Source organism: Phyllobates terribilis, unplaced genomic scaffold (assembly GCF_046119375.1).
Source record: "Phyllobates terribilis strain yellow unplaced genomic scaffold, ASM4611937v1 Scaffold_74__1_contigs__length_7073193, whole genome shotgun sequence".
Classification (NCBI taxonomy): Eukaryota; Metazoa; Chordata; class Amphibia; order Anura; family Dendrobatidae; genus Phyllobates; species Phyllobates terribilis.
This window is the reverse complement of record NW_027362834.1, coordinates 967149-992483: the sequence shown is the minus strand read 5'-3', so window position 1 is coordinate 992483 and position 25335 is coordinate 967149. Positions and strand designations below refer to the sequence as shown.

Sequence of the window (25335 nt, the reverse complement as noted above, 5' to 3'; positions counted from 1 at the left end):
CTTTTATAGTCTGCAGGCATTAAATGAAAGAAGTCAGTGTTCCAGCAGAGGGAGACAACGTTTCAGAAAAGGCATTGTAGCAAACCAAAAAATAAATTTTAAGCGCAGCAGAGTAACCAGCTCACATACCTGTTAGCTCAGGTGAGTTTAAAAGGCTGCTGTTGATAACAAGGGCATTTGCTAAATAGATGGTGTGTGTGCAACAATATACTGAAAGGTCAATTATATTGTGCAGCTTATCTCACCACCTGTAGTTATTTAGGTGAAAGCTCCAAAATGCTTGCCTAATATGTCTGTTTATCCAAAAGGAAGTATAGAGGGAGAGCTAGATAGATAGCATTGCATTACATTACATTACATGGCAATGCAATGCACAGTTGCTGAAGTTGAACCAAAATGAGCTTGTCATCTGGCTTCTGCAACTTTTAACATGAAAAATCCAATGAGGAGAAGAAAAGCAAAGCCAAAGAGTCCATCCCAAAATCCGACAAACAAGCAAAATGAACAAAAAGCATTGAATTCAATTCTTTCTGATTTTAGAAACTGCATTAAAGAAGGTGTGCACCGGTCCTGGAGATACTGCAATACCAGGTCAATGCGTGGAGTGGACAGAGCAAGCTCTTTTTCCATCTCCCTGTTCTAAAAATCCATTTAATATATGGTCCCCAGATAGGGGACGTATCAGATATTAAACTGATAAGAACAGATACTACACTTGATCTTAGCCAAAAGGCCGAGAAGCGATAACCAGAATTGGTTTCCGACTACGGTGCCACCCAAGGATTCTGAAAAGTCCATTTGTGGAGATGGCCACCTGGACTCCCGTTAAGAAGACATGCTGTCAACCTCTAGATCCCTCACATGCCTGCACTTTTCGGCTTGCTGCTGCTGCAATCCACGCGTTTTAGATCTGCATAACTCCACCTCTTTTAGCACAGTACCCTCAACCCCCGGCTGTTCCCACCCGCCTCAACACCGTTGGAAGGGAGGAGAACCAATTAAGGCGGGGGGGGGGTGGAACGAGCAGCTGTCTACCCTTAGCAGGAGGGTTGCTGATTAATTACCTCTCCTGCTGCTGCTGCTGCTGGCTGTCCAGCAGCAGACTGAAGGTGGCTGCTGCTGTGCGCAGGTATATAAAGGCTCAGAGCCTATTATGACACGCGCAGCCAGCGTTCCATTGCCACATTCCGTCTACTGCAGGCGGGATACCTGGATGGCTGAATGTCACTGAGAAGCTCACAGAGACCGCCATAAGCAACAGTTTAAAAGAATGCCACAGACTAATCAACCAAACTTTTTGGGTTGGTTTCTCTTTTATAGTCTGCAGGCATTAAATGAAAGAAGTCAGTGTTCCAGCAGAGGGAGACAACGTTTCAGAAAAGGCATTGTAGCAAACCAAAAAAGAAATTTTAAGCGCAGCAGAGTAACCAGCTCACATACCTGTTAGCTCAGGTGAGTTTAAAAGGCTGCTGTTGATAACAAGGGCATTTGCTAAATAGATGGTGTGTGTGCAACAATATACTGAAAGGTCAATTATATTGTGCAGCTTATCTCACCACCTGTAGTTATTTAGGTGAAAGCTCCAAAATGCTTGCCTAATATGTCTGTTTATCCAAAAGGAAGTATAGAGGGAGAGCTAGATAGATAGCATTGCATTACATTACATTACATGGCAATGCAATGCACAGTTGCTGAAGTTGAACCAAAATGAGCTTGTCATCTGGCTTCTGCAACTTTTAACATGAAAAATCCAATGAGGAGAAGAAAAGCAAAGCCAAAGAGTCCATCCCAAAATCCGACAAACAAGCAAAATGAACAAAAAGCATTGAATTCAATTCTTTCTGATTTTAGAAACTGCATTAAAGAAGGGGTGCACCGGTCCTGGAGATACTGCAATACCAGGTCAATGCGTGGAGTGGACAGAGCAAGCTCTTTTTCCATCTCCCTGTTCTAAAAATCCATTTAATATATGGTCCCCAGATAGGGGACGTATCAGATATTAAACTGATAAGAACAGATACTACACTTGATCTTAGCCAAAAGGCCGAGAAGCGATAACCAGAATTGGTTTCCGACTACGGTGCCACCCAAGGATTCTGAAAAGTCCATTTGTGGAGATGGCCACCTGGACTCCCGTTAAGAAGACATGCTGTCAACCTCTAGATCCCTCACATGCCTGCACTTTTCGGCTTGCTGCTGCTGCAATCCACGCGTTTTAGATCTGCATAACTCCACCTCTTTTAGCACAGTACCCTCAACCCCCGGCTGTTCCCACCCGCCTCAACACCGTTGGAAGGGAGGAGAACCAATTAAGGCGGGGGGGGGGGGTGGAACGAGCAGCTGTCTACCCTTAGCAGGAGGGTTGCTGATTAATTACCTCTCCTGCTGCTGCTGCTGCTGGCTGTCCAGCAGCAGACTGAAGGTGGCTGCTGCTGTGCGCAGGTATATAAAGGCTCAGAGCCTATTATGACACGCGCAGCCAGCGTTCCATTGCCACATTCCGTCTACTGCAGGCGGGATACCTGGATGGCTGAATGTCACTGAGAAGCTCACAGAGACCGCCATAAGCAACAGTTTAAAAGAATGCCACAGACTAATCAACCAAACTTTTTGGGTTGGTTTCTCTTTAATAGTCTGCAGGCATTAAATGAAAGAAGTCAGTGTTCCAGCAGAGGGAGACAACGTTTCAGAAAAGGCATTGTAGCAAACCAAAAAAGAAATTTTAAGCGCAGCAGAGTAACCAGCTCACATACCTGTTAGCTCAGGTGAGTTTAAAAGGCTGCTGTTGATAACAAGGGCATTTGCTAAATAGATGGTGTGTGTGCAACAATATACTGAAAGGTCAATTATATTGTGCAGCTTATCTCACCACCTGTAGTTATTTAGGTGAAAGCTCCAAAATGCTTGCCTAATATGTCTGTTTATCCAAAAGGAAGTATAGAGGGAGAGCTAGATAGATAGCATTGCATTACATTACATTACATGGCAATGCAATGCACAGTTGCTGAAGTTGAACCAAAATGAGCTTGTCATCTGGCTTCTGCAACTTTTAACATGAAAAATCCAATGAGGAGAAGAAAAGCAAAGCCAAAGAGTCAATCCAAAAATCCGACAAACAAGCAAAATGAACAAAAAGCATTGAATTCAATTCTTTCTGATTTTAGAAACTGCATTAAAGAAGGGGTGCACCGGTCCTGGAGATACTGCAATACCAGGTCAATGCGTGGAGTGGACAGAGCAAGCTCTTTTTCCATCTCCCTGTTCTAAAAATCCATTTAATATATGGTCCCCAGATAGGGGACGTATCAGATATTAAACTGATAAGAACAGATACTACACTTGATCTTAGCCAAAAGGCCGAGAAGCGATAACCAGAATTGGTTTCCGACTACGGTGCCACCCAAGGATTCTGAAAAGTCCATTTGTGGAGATGGCCACCTGGACTCCCGTTAAGAAGACATGCTGTCAACCTCTAGATCCCTCACATGCCTGCACTTTTCGGCTTGCTGCTGCTGCAATCCACGCGTTTTAGATCTGCATAACTCCACCTCTTTTAGCACAGTACCCTCAACCCCCGGCTGTTCCCACCCGCCTCAACACCGTTGGAAGGGAGGAGAACCAATTAAGGCGGGGGGGGGGGTGGAACGAGCAGCTGTCTACCCTTAGCAGGAGGGTTGCTGATTAATTACCTCTCCTGCTGCTGCTGCTGCTGGCTGTCCAGCAGCAGACTGAAGGTGGCTGCTGCTGTGCGCAGGTATATAAAGGCTCAGAGCCTATTATGACACGCGCAGCCAGCGTTCCATTGCCACATTCCGTCTACTGCAGGCGGGATACCTGGATGGCTGAATGTCACTGAGAAGCTCACAGAGACCACCATAAGCAACAGTTTAAAAGAATGCCACAGACTAATCAACCAAACTTTTTGGGTTGGTTTCTCTTTTATAGTCTGCAGGCATTAAATGAAAGAAGTCAGTGTTCCAGCAGAGGGAGACAACGTTTCAGAAAAGGCATTGTAGCAAACCAAAAAAGAAATTTTAAGCGCAGCAGAGTAACCAGCTCACATACCTGTTAGCTCAGGTGAGTTTAAAAGGCTGCTGTTGATAACAAGGGCATTTGCTAAATAGATGGTGTGTGTGCAACAATATACTGAAAGGTCAATTATATTGTGCAGCTTATCTCACCACCTGTAGTTATTTAGGTGAAAGCTCCAAAATGCTTGCCTAATATGTCTGTTTATCCAAAAGGAAGTATAGAGGGAGAGCTAGATAGATAGCATTGCATTACATTACATTACATGGCAATGCAATGCACAGTTGCTGAAGTTGAACCAAAATGAGCTTGTCATCTGGCTTCTGCAACTTTTAACATGAAAAATCCAATGAGGAGAAGAAAAGCAAAGCCAAAGAGTCCATCCCAAAATCCGACAAACAAGCAAAATGAACAAAAAGCATTGAATTCAATTCTTTCTGATTTTAGAAACTGCATTAAAGAAGGGGTGCACCGGTCCTGGAGATACTGCAATACCAGGTCAATGCGTGGAGTGGACAGAGCAAGCTCTTTTTCCATCTCCCTGTTCTAAAAATCCATTTAATATATGGTCCCCAGATAGGGGACGTATCAGATATTAAACTGATAAGAACAGATACTACACTTGATCTTAGCCAAAAGGCCGAGAAGCGATAACCAGAATTGGTTTCCGACTACGGTGCCACCCAAGGATTCTGAAAAGTCCATTTGTGGAGATGGCCACCTGGACTCCCGTTAAGAAGACATGCTGTCAACCTCTAGATCCCTCACATGCCTGCACTTTTCGGCTTGCTGCTGCTGCAATCCACGCGTTTTAGATCTGCATAACTCCACCTCTTTTAGCACAGTACCCTCAACCCCCGGCTGTTCCCACCCGCCTCAACACCGTTGGAAGGGAGGAGAACCAATTAAGGCGGGGGGGGGGTGGAACGAGCAGCTGTCTACCCTTAGCAGGAGGGTTGCTGATTAATTACCTCTCCTGCTGCTGCTGCTGCTGGCTGTCCAGCAGCAGACTGAAGGTGGCTGCTGCTGTGCGCAGGTATATAAAGGCTCAGAGCCTATTATGACACGCGCAGCCAGCGTTCCATTGCCACATTCCGTCTACTGCAGGCGGGATACCTGGATGGCTGAATGTCACTGAGAAGCTCACAGAGACCGCCATAAGCAACAGTTTAAAAGAATGCCACAGACTAATCAACCAAACTTTTTGGGTTGGTTTCTCTTTTATAGTCTGCAGGCATTAAATGAAAGAAGTCAGTGTTCCAGCAGAGGGAGACAACGTTTCAGAAAAGGCATTGTAGCAAACCAAAAAAGAAATTTTAAGCGCAGCAGAGTAACCAGCTCACATACCTGTTAGCTCAGGTGAGTTTAAAAGGCTGCTGTTGATAACAAGGGCATTTGCTAAATAGATGGTGTGTGTGCAACAATATACTGAAAGGTCAATTATATTGTGCAGCTTATCTCACCACCTGTAGTTATTTAGGTGAAAGCTCCAAAATGCTTGCCTAATATGTCTGTTTATCCAAAAGGAAGTATAGAGGGAGAGCTAGATAGATAGCATTGCATTACATTACATTACATGGCAATGCAATGCACAGTTGCTGAAGATGAACCAAAATGAGCTTGTCATCTGGCTTCTGCAACTTTTAACATGAAAAATCCAATGAGGAGAAGAAAAGCAAAGCCAAAGAGTCCATCCCAAAATCCGACAAACAAGCAAAATGAACAAAAAGCATTGAATTCAATTCTTTCTGATTTTAGAAACTGCATTAAAGAAGGGGTGCACCGGTCCTGGAGATACTGCAATACCAGGTCAATGCGTGGAGTGGACAGAGCAAGCTCTTTTTCCATCTCCCTGTTCTAAAAATCCATTTAATATATGGTCCCCAGATAGGGGACGTATCAGATATTAAACTGATAAGAACAGATACTACACTTGATCTTAGCCAAAAGGCCGAGAAGCGATAACCAGAATTGGTTTCCGACTACGGTGCCACCCAAGGATTCTGAAAAGTCCATTTGTGGAGATGGCCACCTGGACTCCCGTTAAGAAGACATGCTGTCAACCTCTAGATCCCTCACATGCCTGCACTTTTCGGCTTGCTGCTGCTGCAATCCACGCGTTTTAGATCTGCATAACTCCACCTCTTTTAGCACAGTACCCTCAACCCCCGGCTGTTCCCACCCGCCTCAACACCGTTGGAAGGGAGGAGAACCAATTAAGGCGGGGGGGGGGTGGAACGAGCAGCTGTCTACCCTTAGCAGGAGGGTTGCTGATTAATTACCTCTCCTGCTGCTGCTGCTGCTGGCTGTCCAGCAGCAGACTGAAGGTGGCTGCTGCTGTGCGCAGGTATATAAAGGCTCAGAGCCTATTATGACACGCGCAGCCAGCGTTCCATTGCCACATTCCGTCTACTGCAGGCGGGATACCTGGATGGCTGAATGTCACTGAGAAGCTCACAGAGACCGCCATAAGCAACAGTTTAAAAGAATGCCACAGACTAATCAACCAAACTTTTTGGGTTGGTTTCTCTTTTATAGTCTGCAGGCATTAAATGAAAGAAGTCAGTGTTCCAGCAGAGGGAGACAACGTTTCAGAAAAGGCATTGTAGCAAACCAAAAAAGAAATTTTAAGCGCAGCAGAGTAACCAGCTCACATACCTGTTAGCTCAGGTGAGTTTAAAAGGCTGCTGTTGATAACAAGGGCATTTGCTAAATAGATGGTGTGTGTGCAACAATATACTGAAAGGTCAATTATATTGTGCAGCTTATCTCACCACCTGTAGTTATTTAGGTGAAAGCTCCAAAATGCTTGCCTAATATGTCTGTTTATCCAAAAGGAAGTATAGAGGGAGAGCTAGATAGATAGCATTGCATTACATTACATGGCAATGCAATGCACAGTTGCTGAAGTTGAACCAAAATGAGCTTGTCATCTGGCTTCTGCAACTTTTAACATGAAAAATCCAATGAGGAGAAGAAAAGCAAAGCCAAAGAGTCCATCCCAAAATCCGACAAACAAGCAAAATGAACAAAAAGCATTGAATTCAATTCTTTCTGATTTTAGAAACTGCATTAAAGAAGGGGTGCACCGGTCCTGGAGATACTGCAATACCAGGTCAATGCGTGGAGCGGACAGAGCAAGCTCTTTTTCCATCTCCCTGTTCTAAAAATCCATTTAATATATGGTCCCCAGATAGGGGACGTATCAGATATTAAACTGATAAGAACAGATACTACACTTGATCTTAGCCAAAAGGCCGAGAAGCGATAACCAGAATTGGTTTCCGACTACGGTGCCACCCAAGGATTCTGAAAAGTCCATTTGTGGAGATGGCCACCTGGACTCCCGTTAAGAAGACATGCTGTCAACCTCTAGATCCCTCACATGCCTGCACTTTTCGGCTTGCTGCTGCTGCAATCCACGCGTTTTAGATCTGCATAACTCCACCTCTTTTAGCACAGTACCCTCAACCCCCGGCTGTTCCCACCCGCCTCAACACCGTTGGAAGGGAGGAGAACCAATTAAGGCGGGGGGTGGGGGTGGAACGAGCAGCTGTCTACCCTTAGCAGGAGGGTTGCTGATTAATTACCTCTCCTGCTGCTGCTGCTGCTGGCTGTGCAGCAGCAGACTGAAGGTGGCTGCTGCTGTGCGCAGGTATATAAAGGCTCAGAGCCTATTATGACACGCGCAGCCAGCGTTCCATTGCCACATTCCGTCTACTGCAGGCGGGATACCTGGATGGCTGAATGTCACTGAGAAGCTCACAGAGACCGCCATAAGCAACAGTTTAAAAGAATGCCACAGACTAATCAACCAAACTTTTTGGGTTGGTTTCTCTTTTATAGTCTGCAGGCATTAAATGAAAGAAGTCAGTGTTCCAGCAGAGGGAGACAACGTTTCAGAAAAGGCATTGTAGCAAACCAAAAAAGAAATTTTAAGCGCAGCAGAGTAACCAGCTCACATACCTGTTAGCTCAGGTGAGTTTAAAAGGCTGCTGTTGACAACAAGGGCATTTGCTAAATAGATGGTGTGTGTGCAACAATATACTGAAAGGTCAATTATATTGTGCAGCTTATCTCACCACCTGTAGTTATTTAGGTGAAAGCTCCAAAATGCTTGCCTAATATGTCTGTTTATCCAAAAGGAAGTATAGAGGGAGAGCTAGATAGATAGCATTGCATTACATTACATTACATGGCAATGCAATGCACAGTTGCTGAAGTTGAACCAAAATGAGCTTGTCATCTGGCTTCTGCAACTTTTAACATGAAAAATCCAATGAGGAGAAGAAAAGCAAAGCCAAAGAGTCCATCCCAAAATCCGACAAACAAGCAAAATGAACAAAAAGCATTGAATTCAATTCTTTCTGATTTTAGAAACTGCATTAAAGAAGGGGTGCACCGGTCCTGGAGATACTGCAATACCAGGTCAATGCGTGGAGTGGACAGAGCAAGCTCTTTTTCCATCTCCCTGTTCTAAAAATCCATTTAATATATGGTCCCCAGATAGGGGACGTATCAGATATTAAACTGATAAGAACAGATACTACACTTGATCTTAGCCAAAAGGCCGAGAAGCGATAACCAGAATTGGTTTCCGACTACGGTGCCACCCAAGGATTCTGAAAAGTCCATTTGTGGAGATGGCCACCTGGACTCCCGTTAAGAAGACATGCTGTCAACCTCTAGATCCCTCACATGCCTGCACTTTTCGGCTTGCTGCTGCTGCAATCCACGCGTTTTAGATCTGCATAACTCCACCTCTTTTAGCACAGTACCCTCAACCCCCGGCTGTTCCCACCCGCCTCAACACCGTTGGAAGGGAGGAGAACCAATTAAGGCGGGGGGGGGGGGTGGAACGAGCAGCTGTCTACCCTTAGCAGGAGGGTTGCTGATTAATTACCTCTCCTGCTGCTGCTGCTGCTGGCTGTCCAGCAGCAGACTGAAGGTGGCTGCTGCTGTGCGCAGGTATATAAAGGCTCAGAGCCTATTATGACACGCGCAGCCAGCGTTCCATTGCCACATTCCGTCTACTGCAGGCGGGATACCTGGATGGCTGAATGTCACTGAGAAGCTCACAGAGACCGCCATAAGCAACAGTTTAAAAGAATGCCACAGACTAATCAACCAAACTTTTTGGGTTGGTTTCTCTTTTATAGTCTGCAGGCATTAAATGAAAGAAGTCAGTGTTCCAGCAGAGGGAGACAACGTTTCAGAAAAGGCATTGTAGCAAACCAAAAAAGAAATTTTAAGCGCAGCAGAGTAACCAGCTCACATACCTGTTAGCTCAGGTGAGTTTAAAAGGCTGCTGTTGATAACAAGGGCATTTGCTAAATAGATGGTGTGTGTGCAACAATATACTGAAAGGTCAATTATATTGTGCAGCTTATCTCACCACCTGTAGTTATTTAGGTGAAAGCTCCAAAATGCTTGCCTAATATGTCTGTTTATCCAAAAGGAAGTATAGAGGGAGAGCTAGATAAATAGCATTGCATTACATTACATTACATGGCAATGCAATGCACAGTTGCTGAAGTTGAACCAAAATGAGCTTGTCATCTGGCTTCTGCAACTTTTAACATGAAAAATCCAATGAGGAGAAGAAAAGCAAAGCCAAAGAGTCCATCCCAAAATCCGACAAAACAAGCAAAATGAACAAAAAGCATTGAATTCAATTCTTTCTGATTTTAGAAACTGCATTAAAGAAGGGGTGCACCGGTCCTGGAGATACTGCAATACCAGGTCAATGCGTGGAGTGGACAGAGCAAGCTCTTTTTCCATCTCCCTGTTCTAAAAATCCATTTAATATATGGTCCCCAGATAGGGGACGTATCAGATATTAAACTGATAAGAACAGATACTACACTTGATCTTAGCCAAAAGGCCGAGAAGCGATAACCAGAATTGGTTTCCGACTACGGTGCCACCCAAGGATTCTGAAAAGTCCATTTGTGGAGATGGCCACCTGGACTCCCGTTAAGAAGACATGCTGTCAACCTCTAGATCCCTCACATGCCTGCACTTTTCGGCTTGCTGCTGCTGCAATCCACGCGTTTTAGATCTGCATAACTCCACCTCTTTTAGCACAGTACCCTCAACCCCCGGCTGTTCCCACCCGCCTCAACACCGTTGGAAGGGAGGAGAACCAATTAAGGCGGGGGGGGGGTGGAACGAGCAGCTGTCTACCCTTAGCAGGAGGGTTGCTGATTAATTACCTCTCCTGCTGCTGCTGCTGCTGGCTGTCCAGCAGCAGACTGAAGGTGGCTGCTGCTGTGCGCAGGTATATAAAGGCTCAGAGCCTATTATGACACGCGCAGCCAGCGTTCCATTGCCACATTCCGTCTACTGCAGGCGGGATACCTGGATGGCTGAATGTCACTGAGAAGCTCACAGAGACCGCCATAAGCAACAGTTTAAAAGAATGCCACAGACTAATCAACCAAACTTTTTGGGTTGGTTTCTCTTTTATAGTCTGCAGGCATTAAATGAAAGAAGTCAGTGTTCCAGCAGAGGGAGACAACGTTTCAGAAAAGGCATTGTAGCAAACCAAAAAATAAATTTTAAGCGCAGCAGAGTAACCAGCTCACATACCTGTTAGCTCAGGTGAGTTTAAAAGGCTGCTGTTGATAACAAGGGCATTTGCTAAATAGATGGTGTGTGTGCAACAATATACTGAAAGGTCAATTATATTGTGCAGCTTATCTCACCACCTGTAGTTATTTAGGTGAAAGCTCCAAAATGCTTGCCTAATATGTCTGTTTATCCAAAAGGAAGTATAGAGGGAGAGCTAGATAGATAGCATTGCATTACATTACATGGCAATGCAATGCACAGTTGCTGAAGTTGAACCAAAATGAGCTTGTCATCTGGCTTCTGCAACTTTTAACATGAAAAATCCAATGAGGAGAAGAAAAGCAAAGCCAAAGAGTCCATCCCAAAATCCGACAAACAAGCAAAATGAACAAAAAGCATTGAATTCAATTCTTTCTGATTTTAGAAACTGCATTAAAGAAGGGGTGCACCGGTCCTGGAGATACTGCAATACCAGGTCAATGCGTGGAGCGGACAGAGCAAGCTCTTTTTCCATCTCCCTGTTCTAAAAATCCATTTAATATATGGTCCCCAGATAGGGGACGTATCAGATATTAAACTGATAAGAACAGATACTACACTTGATCTTAGCCAAAAGGCCGAGAAGCGATAACCAGAATTGGTTTCCGACTACGGTGCCACCCAAGGATTCTGAAAAGTCCATTTGTGGAGATGGCCACCTGGACTCCCGTTAAGAAGACATGCTGTCAACCTCTAGATCCCTCACATGCCTGCACTTTTCGGCTTGCTGCTGCTGCAATCCACGCGTTTTAGATCTGCATAACTCCACCTCTTTTAGCACAGTACCCTCAACCCCCGGCTGTTCCCACCCGCCTCAACACCGTTGGAAGGGAGGAGAACCAATTAAGGCGGGGGGTGGGGGTGGAACGAGCAGCTGTCTACCCTTAGCAGGAGGGTTGCTGATTAATTACCTCTCCTGCTGCTGCTGCTGCTGGCTGTCCAGCAGCAGACTGAAGGTGGCTGCTGCTGTGCGCAGGTATATAAAGGCTCAGAGCCTATTATGACACGCGCAGCCAGCGTTCCATTGCCACATTCCGTCTACTGCAGGCGGGATACCTGGATGGCTGAATGTCACTGAGAAGCTCACAGAGACCGCCATAAGCAACAGTTTAAAAGAATGCCACAGACTAATCAACCAAACTTTTTGGGTTGGTTTCTCTTTTATAGTCTGCAGGCATTAAATGAAAGAAGTCAGTGTTCCAGCAGAGGGAGACAACGTTTCAGAAAAGGCATTGTAGCAAACCAAAAAAGAAATTTTAAGCGCAGCAGAGTAACCAGCTCACATACCTGTTAGCTCAGGTGAGTTTAAAAGGCTGCTGTTGACAACAAGGGCATTTGCTAAATAGATGGTGTGTGTGCAACAATATACTGAAAGGTCAATTATATTGTGCAGCTTATCTCACCACCTGTAGTTATTTAGGTGAAAGCTCCAAAATGCTTGCCTAATATGTCTGTTTATCCAAAAGGAAGTATAGAGGGAGAGCTAGATAGATAGCATTGCATTACATTACATTACATGGCAATGCAATGCACAGTTGCTGAAGTTGAACCAAAATGAGCTTGTCATCTGGCTTCTGCAACTTTTAACATGAAAAATCCAATGAGGAGAAGAAAAGCAAAGCCAAAGAGTCCATCCCAAAATCCGACAAACAAGCAAAATGAACAAAAAGCATTGAATTCAATTCTTTCTGATTTTAGAAACTGCATTAAAGAAGGGGTGCACCGGTCCTGGAGATACTGCAATACCAGGTCAATGCGTGGAGTGGACAGAGCAAGCTCTTTTTCCATCTCCCTGTTCTAAAAATCCATTTAATATATGGTCCCCAGATAGGGGACGTATCAGATATTAAACTGATAAGAACAGATACTACACTTGATCTTAGCCAAAAGGCCGAGAAGCGATAACCAGAATTGGTTTCCGACTACGGTGCCACCCAAGGATTCTGAAAAGTCCATTTGTGGAGATGGCCACCTGGACTCCCGTTAAGAAGACATGCTGTCAACCTCTAGATCCCTCACATGCCTGCACTTTTCGGCTTGCTGCTGCTGCAATCCACGCGTTTTAGATCTGCATAACTCCACCTCTTTTAGCACAGTACCCTCAACCCCCGGCTGTTCCCACCCGCCTCAACACCGTTGGAAGGGAGGAGAACCAATTAAGGCGGGGGGGGGGTGGAACGAGCAGCTGTCTACCCTTAGCAGGAGGGTTGCTGATTAATTACCTCTCCTGCTGCTGCTGCTGCTGGCTGTCCAGCAGCAGACTGAAGGTGGCTGCTGCTGTGCGCAGGTATATAAAGGCTCAGAGCCTATTATGACACGCGCAGCCAGCGTTCCATTGCCACATTCCGTCTACTGCAGGCGGGATACCTGGATGGCTGAATGTCACTGAGAAGCTCACAGAGACCGCCATAAGCAACAGTTTAAAAGAATGCCACAGACTAATCAACCAAACTTTTTGGGTTGGTTTCTCTTTTATAGTCTGCAGGCATTAAATGAAAGAAGTCAGTGTTCCAGCAGAGGGAGACAACGTTTCAGAAAAGGCATTGTAGCAAACCAAAAAAGAAATTTTAAGCGCAGCAGAGTAACCAGCTCACATACCTGTTAGCTCAGGTGAGTTTAAAAGGCTGCTGTTGATAACAAGGGCATTTGCTAAATAGATGGTGTGTGTGCAACAATATACTGAAAGGTCAATTATATTGTGCAGCTTATCTCACCACCTGTAGTTATTTAGGTGAAAGCTCCAAAATGCTTGCCTAATATGTCTGTTTATCCAAAAGGAAGTATAGAGGGAGAGCTAGATAGATAGCATTGCATTACATTACATTACATGGCAATGCAATGCACAGTTGCTGAAGTTGAACCAAAATGAGCTTGTCATCTGGCTTCTGCAACTTTTAACATGAAAAATCCAATGAGGAGAAGAAAAGCAAAGCCAAAGAGTCCATCCCAAAATCCGACAAACAAGCAAAATGAACAAAAAGCATTGAATTCAATTCTTTCTGATTTTAGAAACTGCATTAAAGAAGGGGTGCACCGGTCCTGGAGATACTGCAATACCAGGTCAATGCGTGGAGTGGACAGAGCAAGCTCTTTTTCCATCTCCCTGTTCTAAAAATCCATTTAATATATGGTCCCCAGATAGGGGACGTATCAGATATTAAACTGATAAGAACAGATACTACACTTGATCTTAGCCAAAAGGCCGAGAAGCGATAACCAGAATTGGTTTCCGACTACGGTGCCACCCAAGGATTCTGAAAAGTCCATTTGTGGAGGTGGCCACCTGGACTCCCGTTAAGAAGACATGCTGTCAACCTCTAGATCCCTCACATGCCTGCACTTTTCGGCTTGCTGCTGCTGCAATCCACGCGTTTTAGATCTGCATAACTCCACCTCTTTTAGCACAGTACCCTCAACCCCCGGCTGTTCCCAGCCGCCTCAACACCGTTGGAAGGGAGGAGAACCAATTAAGGCGGGGGGGGGGGTGGAACGAGCAGCTGTCTACCCTTAGCAGGAGGGTTGCTGATTAATTACCTCTCCTGCTGCTGCAGCTGCTGGCTGTCCAGCAGCAGACTGAAGGTGGCTGCTGCTGTGCGCAGGTATATAAAGGCTCAGAGCCTATTATGACACGCGCAGCCAGCGTTCCATTGCCACATTCCGTCTACTGCAGGCGGGATACCTGGATGGCTGAATGTCACTGAGAAGCTCACAGAGACCGCCATAAGCAACAGTTTAAAAGAATGCCACAGACTAATCAACCAAACTTTTTGGGTTGGTTTCTCTTTTATAGTCTGCAGGCATTAAATGAAAGAAGTCAGTGTTCCAGCAGAGGGAGACAACGTTTCAGAAAAGGCATTGTAGCAAACCAAAAAAGAAATTTTAAGCGTAGCAGAGTAACCAGCTCACATACCTGTTAGCTCAGGTGAGTTTAAAAGGCTGCTGTTGATAACAAGGGCATTTGCTAAATAGATGGTGTGTGTGCAACAATATACTGAAAGGTCAATTATATTGTGCAGCTTATCTCACCACCTGTAGTTATTTAGGTGAAAGCTCCAAAATGCTTGCCTAATATGTCTGTTTATCCAAAAGGAAGTATAGAGGGAGAGCTAGATAGATAGCATTGCATTACATTACATTACATGGCAATGCAATGCACAGTTGCTGAAGTTGAACCAAAATGAGCTTGTCATCTGGCTTCTGCAACTTTTAACATGAAAAATCCAATGAGGAGAAGAAAAGCAAAGCCAAAGAGTCCATCCCAAAATCCGACAAACAAGCAAAATGAACAAAAAGCATTGAATTCAATTCTTTCTGATTTTAGAAACTGCATTAAAGAAGGGGTGCACCGGTCCTGGAGATACTGCAATACCAGGTCAATGCGTGGAGTGGACAGAGCAAGCTCTTTTTCCATCTCCCTGTTCTAAAAATCCATTTAATATGTGTCCCCAGATAGGGGACGTATCAGATATTAAACTGATAAGAACAGATACTACACTTGATCTTAGCCAAAAGGCCGAGAAGCGATAACCAGAATTGGTTTCCGACTACGGTGCCACCCAAGGATTCTGAAAAGTCCATTTGTGGAGATGGCCACCTGGACTCCCGTTAAGAAGACATGCTGTCAACCTCTAGATCCCTCACATGCCTGCACTTTTCGGCTTGCTGCTGCTGCAATCCACGCGTTTTAGATCTGCATAACTCCACCTCTTTTAGCACAGTACCCTCAACCCCCGGCTGTTCCCACCCGCCTCAACACCGTTGGAAGGGAGGAGAACCAATTAAGGCGGGGGGGGGGTGGAACGAGCAGCTGTCTACCCTTAGCAGGAGGGTTGCTGATTAATTACCTCTCCTGCTGCTGCTGCTGGCTGTCCAGCAGCAGACTGAAGGTGGCTGCTGCTGTGCGCAGGTATATAAAGGCTCAGAGCCTATTATGACACGCGCAGCCAGCGTTCCATTGCCACATTCCGTCTACTGCAGGCGGGATACCTGGATGGCTGAATGTCACTGAGAAGCTCACAGAGACCGCCATAAGCAACAGTTTAAAAGAATGCCACAGACTAATCAACCAAACTTTTTGGGTTGGTTTCTCTTTTATAGTCTGCAGGCATTAAATGAAAGAAGTCAGTGTTCCAGCAGAGGGAGACAACGTTTCAGAAAAGGCATTGTAGCAAACCAAAAAAGAAATTTTAAGCGCAGCAGAGTAACCAGCTCACATACCTGTTAGCTCAGGTGAGTTTAAAAGGCTGCTGTTGATAACAAGGGCATTTGCTAAATAGATGGTGTGTGTGCAACAATATACTGATAGGTCAATTATATTGTGCAGCTTATCTCACCACCTGTAGTTATTTAGGTGAAAGCTCCAAAATGCTTGCCTAATATGTCTGTTTATCCAAAAGGAAGTATAGAGGGAGAGCTAGATAGATAGCATTGCATTACATTACATTACATGGCAATGCAATGCACAGTTGCTGAAGTTGAACCAAAATGAGCTTGTCATCTGGCTTCTGCAACTTTTAACATGAAAAATCCAATGAGGAGAAGAAAAGCAAAGCCAACGAGTCCATCCCAAAATCCGACAAACAAGCAAAATGAACAAAAAGCATTGAATTCAATTCTTTCTGATTTTAGAAACTGCATTAAAGAAGGGGTGCACCGGTCCTGGAGATACTGCAATACCAGGTCAATGCGTGGAGTGGACAGAGCAAGCTCTTTTTCCATCTCCCTGTTCTAAAAATTCATTTAATATATCGTCCCCAGATAGGGGACGTATCAGATATTAAACTGATAAGAACAGATACTACACTTGATCTTAGCCAAAAGGCCGAGAAGCGATAACCAGAATTGGTTTCCGACTACGGTGCCACCCAAGGATTCTGAAAAGTCCATTTGTGGAGATGGCCACCTGGACTCCCGTTAAGAAGACATGCTGTCAACCTCTAGATCCCTCACATGCCTGCACTTTTCGGCTTGCTGCTGCTGCAATCCACGCGTTTTAGATCTGCATAACTCCACCTCTTTTAGCACAGTACCCTCAACCCCTGGCTGTTCCCACCCGCCTCAACACCGTTGGAAGGGAGGAGAACCAATTAAGGCGGGGGGGTGGTGGAACGAGCAGCTGTCTACCCTTAGCAGGAGGGTTGCTGATTAATTACCTCTCCTGCTGCTGCTGCTGCTGGCTGTCCAGCAGCAGACTGAAGGTGGCTGCTGCTGTGCGCAGGTATATAAAGGCTCAGAGCCTATTATGACACGCGCAGCCAGCGTTCCATTGCCACATTCCGTCTACTGCAGGCGGGATACCTGGATGGCTGAATGTCACTGAGAAGCTCACAGAGACCGCCATAAGCAACAGTTTAAAAGAATGCCACAGACTAATCAACCAAACTTTTTGGGTTGGTTTCTCTTTTATAGTCTGCAGGCATTAAATGAAAGAAGTCAGTGTTCCAGCAGAGGGAGACAACGTTTCAGAAAAGGCATTGTAGCAAACCAAAAAAGAAATTTTAAGCGCAGCAGAGTAACCAGCTCACATACCTGTTAGCTCAGGTGAGTTTAAAAGGCTGCTGTTGATAACAAGGGCATTTGCTAAATAGATGGTGTGTGTGCAACAATATACTGAAAGGTCAATTATATTGTGCAGCTTATCTCACCACCTGTAGTTATTTAGGTGAAAGCTCCAAAATGCTTGCCTAATATGTCTGTTTATCCAAAAGGAAGTATAGAGGGAGAGCTAGATAGATAGCATTGCATTACATTACATTACATGGCAATGCAATGCACAGTTGCTGAAGTTGAACCAAAATGAGCTTGTCATCTGGCTTCTGCAACTTTTAACATGAAAAATCCAATGAGGAGAAGAAAAGCAAAGCCAAAGAGTCCATCCCAAAATCCGACAAACAAGCAAAATGAACAAAAAGCATTGAATTCAATTCTTTCTGATTTTAGAAACTGCATTAAAGAAGGGGTGCACCGGTCCTGGAGATACTGCAATACCAGGTCAATGCGTGGAGTGGACAGAGCAAGCTCTTTTTCCATCTCCCTGTTCTAAAAATCCATTTAATATATGGTCCCCAGATAGGGGACGTATCAGATATTAAACTGATAAGAACAGATACTACACTTGATCTTAGCCAAAAGGCCGAGAAGCGATAACCAGAATTGGTTTCCGACTACGGTGCCACCCAAGGATTCTGAAAAGTCCATTTGTGGAGATGGCCACCTGGACTTCCGTTAAGAAGACATGCTGTCAACCTCTAGATCCCTCACATGCCTGCACTTTTCGGCTTGCTGCTGCTGCAATCCACGCGTTTTAGATCTGCATAACTCCACCTCTTTTAGCACAGTACCCTCAACCCCCGGCTGTTCCCACCCGCCTCAACACCGTTGGAAGGGAGGAGAACCAATTAAGGCGGGGGGGGTGGAACGAGCAGCTGTCTACCCTTAGCAGGAGGGTGGCTGATTAATTACCTCTCCTGCTGCTGCTGCTGCTGGCTGTCCAGCAGCAGACTGAACGTGGCTGCTGCTGTGCGCAGGTATATAAAGGCTCAGAGCCTATTATGACACGCGCAGCCAGCGTTCCATTGCCACATTCCGTCTACTGCAGGCGGGATACCTGGATGGCTGAATGTCACTGAGAAGCTCACAGAGACCGCCATAAGCAACAGTTTAAAAGAATGCCACAGACTAATCAACCAAACTTTTTGGGTTGGTTTCTCTTTTATAGTCTGCAGGCATTAAATGAAAGAAGTCAGTGTTCCAGCAGAGGGAGACAACGTTTCAGAAAAGGCATTGTAGCAAACCAAAAAAGAAATTTTAAGCGCAGCAGAGTAACCAGCTCACATACCTGTTAGCTCAGGTGAGTTTAAAAGGCTGCTGTTGATAACAAGGGCATTTGCTAAATAGATGGTGTGTGTGCAACAATATACTGAAAGGTCAATTATATTGTGCAGCTTATCTCACCACCTGTAGTTATTTAGGTGAAAGCTCCAAAATGCTTGCCTAATATGTCTGTTTATCCAAAAGGAAGTATAGAGGGAGAGCTAGATAGATAGCATTGCATTACATTACATTACATGGCAATGCAATGCACAGTTGCTGAAGTTGAACCAAAATGAGCTTGTCATCTGGCTTCTGCAACTTTTAACATGAAAAATCCAATGAGGAGAAGAAAAGCAAAGCCAAAGAGTCCATCCCAAAATCCGACAAACAAGCAAAATGAACAAAAAGCATTGAATTCAATTCTTTCTGATTTTAGAAACTGCATTAAAGAAGGGGTGCACCGGTCCTGGAGATACTGCAATACCAGGTCAATGCGTGGAGTGGACAGAGCAAGCTCTTTTTCCATCTCCCTGTTCTAAAAATCCATTTAATATATGGTCCCCAGATAGGGGACGTATCAGATATTAAACTGATAAGAACAGATACTACACTTGATCTTAGCCAAAAGGCCGAGAAGCGATAACCAGAATTGGTTTCCGACTACGGTGCCACCCAAGGATTCTGAAAAGTCCATTTGTGGAGATGGCCACCTGGACTCCCGTTAAGAAGACATGCTGTCAACCTCTAGATCCCTCACATGCCTGCACTTTTCGGCTTGCTGCTGCTGCAATCCACGCGTTTTAGATCTGCATAACTCCACCTCTTTTAGCACAGTACCCTCAACCCCCGGCTGTTCCCACCCGCCTCAACACCGTTGGAAGGGAGGAGAACCAATTAAGGCTGGGGGGGGGGGTGGAACGAGCAGCTGTCTACCCTTAGCAGGAGGGTTGCTGATTAATTACCTCTCCTGCTGCTGCTGCTGCTGGCTGTCCAGCAGCAGACTGAAGGTGGCTGCTGCTGTGCGCAGGTATATAAAGGCTCAGAGCCTATTATGACACGCGCAGCCAGCGTTCCATTGCCACATTCCGTCTACTGCAGGCGGGATACCTGGATGGCTGAATGTCACTGAGAAGCTCACAGAGACCGCCATAAGCAACAGTTTAAAAGAATGCCACAGACTAATCAACCAAACTTTTTGGGTTGGTTTCTCTTTTATAGTCTGCAGGCATTAAATGAAAGAAGTCAGTGTTCCAGCAGAGGGAGACAACGTTTCAGAAAAGGCATTGTAGCAAACCAAAAAAGAAATTTTAAGCGCAGCAGAGTAACCAGCTCACATACCTGTTAGCTCAGGTGAGTTTAAAAGGCTGCTGTTGATAACAAGGGCATTTGCTAAATAGATGGTGTGTGTGCAACAATATACTGAAAGGTCAATTATATTGTGCAGCTTATCTCACCACCTGTAGTTATTTAGGTGAAAGCTCCAAAATGCTTGCCTAATATGTCTGTTTATCCAAAAGGAAGTATAGAGGGAGAGCTAGATAGATAGCATTGCATTACATTACATTACATGGCAATGCAATGCACAGTTGCTGAAGTTGAACCAAAATGAGCTTGTCATCTGGCTTCTGCAACTTTTAACATGAAAAATCCAATGAGGAGAAGAAAAGCAAAGCCAAAGAGTCCATCCCAAAATCCGACAAACAAGCAAAATGAACAAAAAGCATTGAATTCAATTCTTTCTGATTTTAGAAACTGCATTAAAGAAGGGGTGCACCGGTCCTGGAGATACTGCAATACCAGGTCAATGCGTGGAGTGGACAGAGCAAGCTCTTTTTCCATCTCCCTGTTCTAAAAATCCATTTAATATATGGTCCCCAGATAGGGGACGTATCAGATATTAAACTGATAAGAACAGATACTACACTTGATCTTAGCCAAAAGGCCGAGAAGCGATAACCAGAATTGGTTTCCGACTACGGTGCCACCCAAGGATTCTGAAAAGTCCATTTGTGGAGATGGCCACCTGGACTCCCGTTAAGAAGACATGCTGTCAACCTCTAGATCCCTCACATGCCTGCACTTTTCGGCTTGCTGCTGCTGCAATCCACGCGTTTTAGATCTGCATAACTCCACCTCTTTTAGCACAGTACCCTCAACCCCCGGCTGTTCCCACCCGCCTCAACACCGTTGGAAGGGAGGAGAACCAATTAAGGCGGGGGGGGGGGTGGAACGAGCAGCTGTCTACCCTTAGCAGGAGGGTTGCTGATTAATTACCCCTCCTGCTGCTGCTGCTGCTGGCTGTCCAGCAGCAGACTGAAGGTGGCTGCTGCTGTGCGCAGGTATATAAAGGCTCAGAGCCTATTATGACACGCGCAGCCAGCGTTCCATTGCCACATTCCGTCTACTGCAGGCGGGATACCTGGATGGCTGAATGTCACTGAGAAGCTCACAGAGACCGCCATAAGCAACAGTTTAAAAGAATGCCACAGACTAATCAACCAAACTTTTTGGGTTGGTTTCTCTTTTATAGTCTGCAGGCATTAAATGAAAGAAGTCAGTGTTCCAGCAGAGGGAGACAACGTTTCAGAAAAGGCATTGTAGCAAACCAAAAAAGAAATTTTAAGCGCAGCAGAGTAACCAGCTCACATACCTGTTAGCTCAGGTGAGTTTAAAAGGCTGCTGTTGATAACAAGGGCATTTGCTAAATAGATGGTGTGTGTGCAACAATATACTGAAAGGTCAATTATATTGTGCAGCTTATCTCACCACCTGTAGTTATTTAGGTGAAAGCTCCAAAATGCTTGCCTAATATGTCTGTTTATCCAAAAGGAAGTATAGAGGGAGAGCTAGATAGATAGCATTGCATTACATTACATTACATGGCAATGCAATGCACAGTTGCTGAAGTTGAACCAAAATGAGCTTGTCATCTGGCTTCTGCAACTTTTAACATGAAAAATCCAATGAGGAGAAGAAAAGCAAAGCCAAAGAGTCCATCCCAAAATCCGACAAACAAGCAAAATGAACAAAAAGCATTGAATTCAATTCTTTCTGATTTTAGAAACTGCATTAAAGAAGGGGTGCACCGGTCCTGGAGATACTGCAATACCAGGTCAATGCATGGAGTGGACAGAGCAAGCTCTTTTTCCATCTCCCTGTTCTAAAAATCCATTTAATATATGGTCCCCAGATAGGGGACGTATCAGATATTAAACTGATAAGAACAGATTTTTTTGATTGAATATATCTTTTATTAGCACAAAAAATAAGTTAACAGACAGTGTACAGTGCCGCAGCCCAGTACACACAGAATTCTACATCACATTTACATAGCATGAGGATACGACGCACTAACTAGACACATCACACCCCTATGCTACACAAAACACTCAATATGAAAGAAAAAGCATGTCAATCAATACAGTACGACGAACCGTGATAAGGGATGGGGATTGGGAAAAAGGGGATGGGGAGGGGAAAATCACAGGCCCGAAGCTTTATTAAAAGACAAGACACATAAGGGGAGAGGGGGAGGAGGGGTTTAGTCCTCATCCTCGTCCTCCGGACCGTCCACGATGGAATAGTCTCTGAGCAGGCTGTGGATCAGCCTGCGGCAGTCCTGGATGGACATCCTCTCCCTCCTCAAGATGAGCCGGTTCCTGGCGACCCAAACGGCATCCTTGAAGCAGTTCATAAGGCGCCAAGCCTCCTGGATGGCTCCGACGGTATGAACCCCAGGGAAGAGTCCGTAAAGCACAGAATGGTGCGATAGGCTCGCCCTGGGGACAGAGTTCCTCAGGTCGTCCTCAAGGGCAGTCAACAGGCGCTGTGCAAATCCGCAGTCCCAAAAAGTGTGCAAAGATGTTTCCTCCACGAAGGGGCACCTTGGGCAGTACCGGGTCTTGCACAGGTTCCGGGCATGCATGAATGACCGGACGGGCAGTCCGCCCTGAATCGCCATCCACGACAAGTCCTTGTGCCCGTTGGTCAGCCTGTCAGACGACACATTTGTCCACACAGTCTCCAGCGTGTCCTGGTGAAGTCCTGTGATGTTCTCCACGTCATCCTTGGCTCTGATGAGCTTGTGGATAGTTTTGGGCTTCCACAAGTCGGGCTTGAGTCCCTCCAGTTGATGCACCCCCACAAATCGAACGACGTCTCCGTAGAACCATGGCGTCGTCCAGTTGTAGGGGAAGGAGCTGTCCCACTTGTCCCAGCCGAGTCGCCTCCAAAGAGGAAGCAGGAAGAAGCGAGACGTGGACCTGCCCGCGGAGCCATTCTTGACTTGCAAAGTCCGGCGGACACAATCACACACAAAAGAGGATCGCAGGAGGGTGGGGATATCTGGAACGCCCTTCCCACCCTTGCGAGGCTCCTTGTACATGACGGCCCGCCTGACTCTGTCCATCTTGGATCCCCAGACAAAGTGAAACACTGTCCTGGTAATGGCCCTGCACACAGTGACGTGTGGGGGCCAGGCCTGCGCCGTGTACTGCAAGACGGGCAGGACCTCATTACGCAGGACGAGTGCCTTACCCTCACAAGTGAGGTGTCTGAGGCTCCAGAGTCCGATCCGTTGCTTCACCTTGGCCAAGCGTTCTTGCCAGGACTTGAGGGCCGCTCCTTCCTTCCCGAACCAGACTCCCAGCACCTTGAGGAAATCCGGTTGAATGTTGAAGGGGAAGGGGGCGGAGGAGGCCGGCTGCCAATCCCCGAAGAGCATGGCTTCCGACTTCCTGCAGTTGACTTTGGCCCCTGAAGCCCGGCCGAACCTCTCACACGTCTGGACGAGGGCGTCGACTGAACCACGATCAGCGCAGAAGACGGTGACGCCGTCCATGTAGAGCGAGCACTTGACCTCGTGTCGTCCCGGACCCGGTGCGGTGATCCCTCTGATCTCTCCATTCTGCCGGATAGCCTCTGCGAAGAGTTCTATAACACAAACAAAAAGAAGAGGTGATAGAGGGCAGCCTTGTCTGACCCCAGAGAGGACAGGGAAGGGGTCAGTCTTCCAGCCTTTCACCAACACCGAGCTGTGGATATCAAAATACATCAAACGGACATACGAACAAAACATGTTACCCAAACCTAACCGGTGCAGAGCTCGGCCCATGAACTCGTGGGAAACCCGGTCGAAGGCCTTCTCCTGATCCAAGGAGACCAGGGCCGCGTGTGCGCGGCGGACCTTGATGTACTCGACCGTGTCCCGCACGAGAGCGAGGCTGTCTGCGATGCGACGTCCAGGGATGCCGCAGGTCTGGTCCGGGTGGATGATCCGTCCGATGACCGTCTTAAGTCGTGTCGCCATCGTCTTGGCCAGGATCTTGTAGTCCACGTTGAGCAGAGTGATGGGACGCCAATTCCTCAGGTCGCAACTCTCTCCCTTCCGCTTGTACAGGATCGTGACCATTCCTTCCCTCAAAGATGGAGGCATTCTACCCTCCACCACCATCTCCTCGTACAGGTCCAACAGGTCCGGACAGATGAGGTCTCCCAGCGCTACATAGAGCTCCGCTGGAAGACCATCACTGCCCGGGGTCCTGCCGGTCCTAAAGGATTTAGCGGCAGAGAGCAATTCGCCCACCATCAGAGGTTTGTCCAAGGCTGCCGTGCCTGCAGGATCAAGATGGTTAGTGATACCTGACAGGAAGTTATCAGCAGCGTCGGGGTCGGTAGTCTTGTGGGAGTAGAGTTCGCTGTAGAAGTCGCTGACGACCCTCATCACGTCCTCCTTCCCACGTCGCATGTTTCCGCTCTCGTCTCGCAGCTCGTTCAGGGGCGTGTGACCGGCATGAAGTTTCCTGAAAAAGAATGAGTTACATTTCTCACCCTTCTCCAGATTCTCCACTTTGGAACGGAAGACGATTCGCTTGGACTCCTCCTCAAAGTGCCTTTTCAGGCTCTTCTTGGTCTCCTCCAGCTCCTCCCTCACGTCCCAGCCACAGTGAAGAAGGTCCTGCAGCGACCGCAGCTCGCGCTGCAGCCCTCTGAAGTCCCTCCTCTTCTCACACGCCTGTTGTCGACCCTTGGCCTGAAAGAAACAGCGAAACTCAAGTTTAACATATTCCCACCAATCAGAGACTGTTTGGAAGCTACCCTTGTAGGACTGCCACATTGCGTAGGCTGCTCTCAGCTCCTCCACGACTTCATCCTGAGCCAGCAGAGCACAATTCAGCTTCCAGGAGCCGGGGCCGGACGGAAAACCGTCGCCGAGGACACCTTGTAAGTGAATGGCTCTGTGGTCGGAGAAGAAGCAGGGGACCATCGAGTGCCTACTCTGCCTGACTGCCCGAGAGGTGAACACAAAGTCAATCCTGGAGCGGAGTGAGCCATCCGGTCGGCTCCACGAATAGTTCGTGGAGCCTCTCCCCATGGAGCCCACCACGTCCTGAAGAGAGGCCTCGGTTACCATCTCGATGAGCAGCTTGGACGTGATGTCCAACTTGGCAGATGTGCCAGAACTACGACCATCCTCCTCGATGGGGCAGTTGAAATCCCCGGCCATCACTAAGGTCCTGGTGGTGGCAAGCTGAAGCCGCAGGGTCTGGAAAAGCTCCAAACGCTCATTCTTCAGTGGGGACGCATACACGTTGATGAACCTGACAGGTTCTCCCGCCCAGTTGCCATCTACAACAAGAGCCCTGCCGCAGATGAGCTCCTGGACGGACTCAAGCGTGAATGCGCCCCCCCTGATCAGAATTGCGACCCCTGCAGACTTGCAGTCACCCCCACCGGACCAGTAGGATGGACCGTGGGACCACTCCCTGGCCAGATGTTTGAAGGACCTAGAGGAGGGAAGGGAACATTCCTGCAACATATAAACATCACACAACTGGGAAGTAAGGAAGGCATAAATAGTCTGACGTCTGAACTTGTCCTTGA

General features: G+C 46.5%; 17 non-coding genes across 17 annotated transcripts; all 17 read right to left on the bottom strand.

Moving 5' to 3' along the window:
• Positions 1 to 554: 554 nt before the first annotated feature.
• Positions 555 to 745, bottom strand: LOC141195782 (U2 spliceosomal RNA). Its single transcript, XR_012268359.1, has one exon. It is a non-coding gene; the product is annotated as a U2 spliceosomal RNA (small nuclear RNA).
• A 1120-nt stretch (positions 746 to 1865) lies between these two features.
• Positions 1866 to 2056, bottom strand: LOC141196812 (U2 spliceosomal RNA). Its single transcript, XR_012269207.1, has one exon. It is a non-coding gene; the product is annotated as a U2 spliceosomal RNA (small nuclear RNA).
• A 1122-nt stretch (positions 2057 to 3178) lies between these two features.
• LOC141196811 (U2 spliceosomal RNA) lies at positions 3179 to 3369 on the bottom strand. Its single transcript, XR_012269206.1, has one exon. It is a non-coding gene; the product is annotated as a U2 spliceosomal RNA (small nuclear RNA).
• Positions 3370 to 4490: 1121 nt separating this feature from the next.
• LOC141196810 (U2 spliceosomal RNA) lies at positions 4491 to 4681 on the bottom strand. The gene has a single exon (XR_012269205.1). It is a non-coding gene; the product is annotated as a U2 spliceosomal RNA (small nuclear RNA).
• A 1120-nt stretch (positions 4682 to 5801) lies between these two features.
• Positions 5802 to 5992, bottom strand: LOC141196809 (U2 spliceosomal RNA). Its single transcript, XR_012269204.1, has one exon. It is a non-coding gene; the product is annotated as a U2 spliceosomal RNA (small nuclear RNA).
• Positions 5993 to 7107: 1115 nt separating this feature from the next.
• LOC141195796 (U2 spliceosomal RNA) lies at positions 7108 to 7298 on the bottom strand. Its single transcript, XR_012268373.1, has one exon. It is a non-coding gene; the product is annotated as a U2 spliceosomal RNA (small nuclear RNA).
• Positions 7299 to 8420: 1122 nt separating this feature from the next.
• Positions 8421 to 8611, bottom strand: LOC141196808 (U2 spliceosomal RNA). The gene has a single exon (XR_012269203.1). It is a non-coding gene; the product is annotated as a U2 spliceosomal RNA (small nuclear RNA).
• Positions 8612 to 9734: 1123 nt separating this feature from the next.
• On the bottom strand, positions 9735 to 9925 carry LOC141196807 (U2 spliceosomal RNA). The gene has a single exon (XR_012269202.1). It is a non-coding gene; the product is annotated as a U2 spliceosomal RNA (small nuclear RNA).
• A 1115-nt stretch (positions 9926 to 11040) lies between these two features.
• Positions 11041 to 11231, bottom strand: LOC141195795 (U2 spliceosomal RNA). Its single transcript, XR_012268372.1, has one exon. It is a non-coding gene; the product is annotated as a U2 spliceosomal RNA (small nuclear RNA).
• Positions 11232 to 12353: 1122 nt separating this feature from the next.
• On the bottom strand, positions 12354 to 12544 carry LOC141196806 (U2 spliceosomal RNA). The gene has a single exon (XR_012269201.1). It is a non-coding gene; the product is annotated as a U2 spliceosomal RNA (small nuclear RNA).
• A 1120-nt stretch (positions 12545 to 13664) lies between these two features.
• Positions 13665 to 13855, bottom strand: LOC141196804 (U2 spliceosomal RNA). The gene has a single exon (XR_012269199.1). It is a non-coding gene; the product is annotated as a U2 spliceosomal RNA (small nuclear RNA).
• Positions 13856 to 14976: 1121 nt separating this feature from the next.
• Positions 14977 to 15166, bottom strand: LOC141195966 (U2 spliceosomal RNA). The gene has a single exon (XR_012268537.1). It is a non-coding gene; the product is annotated as a U2 spliceosomal RNA (small nuclear RNA).
• Positions 15167 to 16283: 1117 nt separating this feature from the next.
• LOC141196676 (U2 spliceosomal RNA) lies at positions 16284 to 16474 on the bottom strand. The gene has a single exon (XR_012269076.1). It is a non-coding gene; the product is annotated as a U2 spliceosomal RNA (small nuclear RNA).
• Positions 16475 to 17594: 1120 nt separating this feature from the next.
• On the bottom strand, positions 17595 to 17785 carry LOC141196803 (U2 spliceosomal RNA). Its single transcript, XR_012269198.1, has one exon. It is a non-coding gene; the product is annotated as a U2 spliceosomal RNA (small nuclear RNA).
• Positions 17786 to 18903: 1118 nt separating this feature from the next.
• LOC141196802 (U2 spliceosomal RNA) lies at positions 18904 to 19094 on the bottom strand. The gene has a single exon (XR_012269197.1). It is a non-coding gene; the product is annotated as a U2 spliceosomal RNA (small nuclear RNA).
• A 1122-nt stretch (positions 19095 to 20216) lies between these two features.
• LOC141196801 (U2 spliceosomal RNA) lies at positions 20217 to 20407 on the bottom strand. Its single transcript, XR_012269196.1, has one exon. It is a non-coding gene; the product is annotated as a U2 spliceosomal RNA (small nuclear RNA).
• Positions 20408 to 21528: 1121 nt separating this feature from the next.
• Positions 21529 to 21722, bottom strand: LOC141196264 (U2 spliceosomal RNA). The gene has a single exon (XR_012268826.1). It is a non-coding gene; the product is annotated as a U2 spliceosomal RNA (small nuclear RNA).
• Between the last annotated feature and the right edge of the window lie 3613 nt (positions 21723 to 25335).